Source organism: Nymphaea colorata, chromosome 3 (genome assembly GCF_008831285.2).
Source record: "Nymphaea colorata isolate Beijing-Zhang1983 chromosome 3, ASM883128v2, whole genome shotgun sequence".
Taxonomy (NCBI): Eukaryota; Viridiplantae; Streptophyta; class Magnoliopsida; order Nymphaeales; family Nymphaeaceae; genus Nymphaea; species Nymphaea colorata.
Window position 1 is genome coordinate 13,862,146 of NC_045140.1, and position 5,803 is coordinate 13,867,948.

Below are 5,803 nucleotides of genomic sequence, written 5' to 3' on the forward strand. Positions count from 1 at the left end.
TCGTATCATTATGCCCCTGCATCTTGGTATCTCAACCTAAAAAATAAGGATTTTTTATCAAAAATTTGAGAATTGCCTAATATTTGAGCAATAAAGTCATTTCTCAATTTACATAACCCTAAGAATTGCTACGTCTGTCTAAAGTCAACTCCTGAAACTTACAAACTATGATCTTTAGCTCAACCAATTCAAAACGTGTTTACCTTAATTGAGAAAAATATGTATTTCACTTATTTTGGTCACTCAGCCCAAGTATTAGTCATATACTAACTTGCAGATTGCTACTGTTTTTTCTCTCTACTGTTTTCAAGAGTTTGAGTTGAATTTAAGTTGAACTCGATAAAGTGAGCTAAAATGAAGTTAGGACCATGTTTGACCATGCATAAATCAAGCTTCCTTTAGCCTGGTTTGAGTTCATTCATCCTGATGAGCTCAATTTAGTTTTGAGTGTTTTTTTTTTCTCCTATTTTCAGTGGTTTGAGCTGAATTTGAGTTCAACTCGATAGAGTGACCTGAAACTTTTCTCACGTTTTGCTTAATGTCAATTTACACATAAGCACTTGGAACATGTGAAATTTTTTGTTGAGCCTCCGACCCAGATGGAATCGAATTGGTATCTGTATGTGGTGGAATGAATATTTTTCCAATTCGTATCAAAGTTTTAGAATAAGGTTTTAAATGTGTGTTTTCTCCTCTTCATACTCTCATGTCATTTGTCCTCCATGCTCCATGTCAATCCAAATACTTCATCAAAAATCGATTAGTACTTCTTTATGCACATGTGGTTTTTGTATATTCGAATAGAGAATCCAAACAAGAGTGCAGCGAACATTTTTCTGCTCAAAAATACATTTTAACCCAAAGTTTTGTGCTTCTGAAAGGAGATAGAGGGTCTATGAGTTTAGTATTAGATCTAAAATCTCAAGAGGGGTTCCCCATTGTCTCTCTCCTATAAATAAAGCTCTCATCTTCCTCTTTCAACACACACATTTGCGCTATTCTTAGAGAAGTTCAAAAAAGTTGGTAAATTTTCAATGGGGTACTCAAAAAAAGGTTTAGCTCAAAACAAGTTAAATTAAGAGTCTTTGGTCAAAATCTTGGTTCGGGCTGCATAAGCTCTCAACCTAAACCCAACCATACTCAGTGTAGGGATTGTGAGAGCATTTTCAGCCGAGGCATCAACTTAAGGTAATTGTTTTTTCCCTCTTCTTTCTTTTTCATTTTTAGCATGTTTAGTTTAGTTTTCTTTTTGTTTTTAGCATGTCTAGTTTGTTTTCTTAGTTGCTTTAATAATATTATAGTTTTAACAAGTTTATTTTATATTTAATTTTACTATTTTTAGGGTAGGCATGGGGCCTAGTAGGCCCCTCTCTTCCTTGGCTCTTTCTTTCATGTTTTTGTTTATTTAGTTTTTACTTAAAATTGTGCATATAGAATACAGTTTTATTTACATGCTTTCTTTAATCATGTATTGCACCTTTATTTTAACATGCATTGAACCACCCTATGTGCATCGGCTAAGGTATGTGAAAACTTGAATCTATAATGCTCCTCATATAAGAATTATTTCAAATCATAGTATGAAATGTTTTAAAAATGCAATCTATTTAAATGATTTCAAAACCCTAGGTCATGTAAGCTTGGAGTCCAAGCCTAACTCAATTCTCTAAAACCTAGTTCAGACCAGTGTGAGAGCTTAACGTATGAAAATAGTCCTATAACCTAGATCTAGTCAAACTCCTTTAAACACACATTCATATGAATTGAATGACGTATATATCATGTAGCACATGATTTGACCAAGTCCCAACCTACTTATTATAGCCAAACCCTATGTAGGGAGACTGAACCCAGTTTTTTCAACCAACTTACCCCTAGTCCATTTGGTTCTTAGATCTCAATTCCAAGTATTGGATTCAAATATTTAACCTCATGTGGATCTAAACCATGACATTAACCCTAGTCTAACATACTTGGATTTGGATCTCAAGTATTGAATTTTATATCCGAAGTATTAGATTTTTTTATCATGAATTATGGATATTAGTTGTCAAATGTTGGATCACAAGTCTTAGATTTTGGATCATGGATTTTAGATTTTGGATTTTGAATCAGATTTCACATATCAGTCTCAGGTCATAAATCTCAGATTATGAATTATGGATTTCGGATTTCAGCTCATAGATTTTTTATCTTATATTTCATATCTTCGAAGTTATATTTCAGAACTTGGATTTTGGATTGACTTAAAAGCAACTTGGATCTAGGATTGACTTAAAAGCAAATGAGTATTTGTTCATAAACTTGAGATCAATCCCTACAAAATCAAACCCAAATACAATATTTTAAATCATGTAATCATCAAATTTGGATCTATCCTTTCGGAATTTGGATCTTAAAAGTTCCAATCATGAATACATGATCAAATTTACTGGATCTTTGACTTTGGATTTTGGATCATGAGTCTCAATTACATAAAATGATATTGTGACTTCTATAACATTTCTTATTTCAAATTTGTTATTAAGGGGAATATAAATACCCCATGTTTCTTTTTGTGTAGTTAGCTGTTGTTGATTGAGAAAAAAACTTCTATTTTTGTTAACCCATTCATTAGTTTAATTAATTCTTTTATTATTTTTGTTTCTCAAATTGTTTGATCATGAATTAGAAAAGGAGTCTTCGTCTCCACTGCATCAAACTTTGGTATTTGATTCGTCTTTTCTGGATCACTTGTACTAGCCCACTGCCCAATGAAGAGTCATAAGGGCTAGTAGGAAAGCAACAGAGAACCGATCATAACTTTGTTGCAGAGCTTCCGAATCACAATGCAAGAACAGATGGGAATGATGGTTGGTCAAATGCCAGAATACATGAATATTGTGGCAAGAGAACTTGCAGTTGCTGGCTGATTCAATGGGAAGATTGCAGACCACAATGTGAAGAGCACGTTCAAAAGCTTAAGAAGCTGCATAATGAAATGAATGGAGATTTGTGATTTTAGAGAAAAACCCATGAAAGAAAAATAATGGACGATACCCCACCAGTCGATTTTGATCATCAAGAGGTGCCACCAGAAACCCATGCATCATATTCATCTAGCACAGTCACGCAGTGCTGTCACCGACCATTGAGGACAACTACTGTCAGATCGGAGCCGTTACATACCAAGAAGTTGAGTTGTTTGACATTTGTCTGGCAACTCCCGACCATACAAGGTACGCCCTTTTATGACTTATTCTCAAAGACTACATCCATGCCCAGATTGAGCCTCAAAGAGGGGTAGTGTCGAGCCCCTGCCAGATCGAATGGGCTAGGGCATGACCCCCAAGTCGGTCTGGACCCAAATTTTTGGGGGCAAAATCTCCTCATAGTACTCGAATGAAGATTATCAATCCAACTTCGATGGGTTTGAGCCTGAATTTGGACCGATGCTCCCTTGGGGATCAAGTGGACCAAAATTAGTATTATGCATGCCTCTTCTCTCTTGAGGCCGAATCAAGACCCGGGCCCAATTCAAACCTAATATTTTGTTCTAATACGGTTCTATGTTTCTATTCTCAGCCAAATCTCGAAAGCAATTTAGCTTTGAGCATGGCCAAAATAAGGCCGCACATTTTGCATCCAGAGCCCATTTAGACCAGACCTGTATCCGACAAGATCTTTCTTAGATCCCACCCATTCCAATCTGGGTCAATAACTTAATTTGATTCCTGATCTGGTCAAAACTTTTCAATCAGATCGAAACCCGTTTTCAGCCCATTTCTAAATTTACGTGTGTGCGTACGTTTTTAGTTGAGAGGTGAGACCCATGGAAGTCGCAAGAAGCTCAGGTGGGGACAGCACACTGCACCATGAAGGGACCTCCATTGTGCTTTTGTGTCTTTATTCCCATCTCTTCCTAAAGGTGTTAACCTAGCTGCACTTTGTTCAGGTGGGTCCAGACCCTGACCTAACGTGGAGGCTCGGTGGAACTCACTATTCTAATTTTTTTTTTTTTTATGTTTTTTTCAGTTGAAAGTTTTTCATATCCTTGTTTGAAGTTGGGTAAACGTAAAACGTCGGTATATAATATTGATCTTATGGGATTAAAAGTTGAGCATGTCAAATATTCATTTGGGAATACCTTGCAAAGCTATCTTGGTGACCCTAAAATTGTTTGCCAAACTCGTAAGTTTAATTCAAAATCAAACCTGAGGCTCGTATTTCTGATTGATTCAAGAAACTAACAATCTTGCATCATTTATGCGCGAAACGCAATATTCCAACTCTTCTTAACATTAAAAACAAATGATGGAGTTCAAATCTATATAAAAGTGAGGATTTGAGATCCTTAGTGTGCAGCCAAAGCCTCATTTGAGATCCGATCGGAGGGAAGTCTGGCCTCAAATCCTCAGAGATGAGATCCCCATTGATCTCAAATCACCTCGGATCTCAGACCCAATGCAAACAAATGCCCCCCTAAATGCCCAAACTGAATAGATCTGATGTGCCAGTTGAACTTTACTATAATTTTAAAATTAACGGTCTTAAGTTTCTTAATTCATAAAGATCAGATCTAACTTCACGTTTTTCAATTCCAAAAAGTCAAAAAAAATTATGTTTATACCATATTTTAAAAGTAACAAGGAGACCTTTAATTTGAAAAATGCTCACAAAATATTATTTATACAGTCTATAATTGTTTCTAGAACTTATAGACGTAGATAGTTGGTGAAAGTAAGACTAATAAATGAGTCGTTAAGATCTGATTATCAACTTTTAACGAGATTCATGCAGTTACACCTGATAAAATCCAAATTCGAGTCTAAAATTGCATGTGGTTCTGCTCTGGTTATAACAAAACTGAAACCTTTTACCCATGTCAAATCCAGATCCAAGTTGTGAAGTTTCAATTCTAAGTTCACCTGTCATTAAAGAATATCATATTAAATTGGATATTGTAAACCAAGAATTTGACCTGGCTTCCAACCATTTACATTTCTAACAAAGGCAAGATCATTTAACCTGACTTCCACAATTTAAATTTCTAGCAGGGGCATGATTCCTCTCTCGCATTGACATACTCTTTCCTGTGGCATTGAGATAAATGAGGCCGAACAGTTCCCTCTCTGTGCAAAGGGAGAAAGAATTGGAGATTGAATTGTTCATATGTCTACTGCTCATGATTCATTTGTTAAAAATAGAAATCCTAACTGTCCATGTCGATAACGGAATATATACCTTTTGACATTAATATGTCTGAAATTTTGGCCCCATAATTTCAATTGTACACTATGTCACCTGTGTGCGGGGTGTGGGTGCGGGTGCCGGTGCGGCACATTTCAAAAAAATTAGGTGCGGCGGTGCGGTGAAGATATTTTATTAATATTAATAATAATAATATTATTATTATTAATTTTTTGTAGAAATTAAATAACACAATTAAAATTATACATTTTATAGTAGTAATGAAAAAAAATAAAAAAAAAATGTTTGAAAAAAAAGCAAACAGATTGTTTTATGAAAGCCACCATTCTTTAGTCCTGTATCGTTTTTTTTTTAAAGAGAACAGAGTGTTGATTTCTTCAAAAAACCAGTTACACATATCACAATTGTTAATTTTGCATGACTATAAATAAGATCCACTGTGAGTAGTCCTCATCGAGTAATATAACATAATAACATGTACATGTACGAGAACTCGTCTGTGGGCATTTAAGAGCTTGTGTCACATTTTGATATTTCCACATGAACCAATAGGATCCGCAAATAAATGCAACCACTAAACCATCTAGAATCAGATCAACCAAGGAACAACATG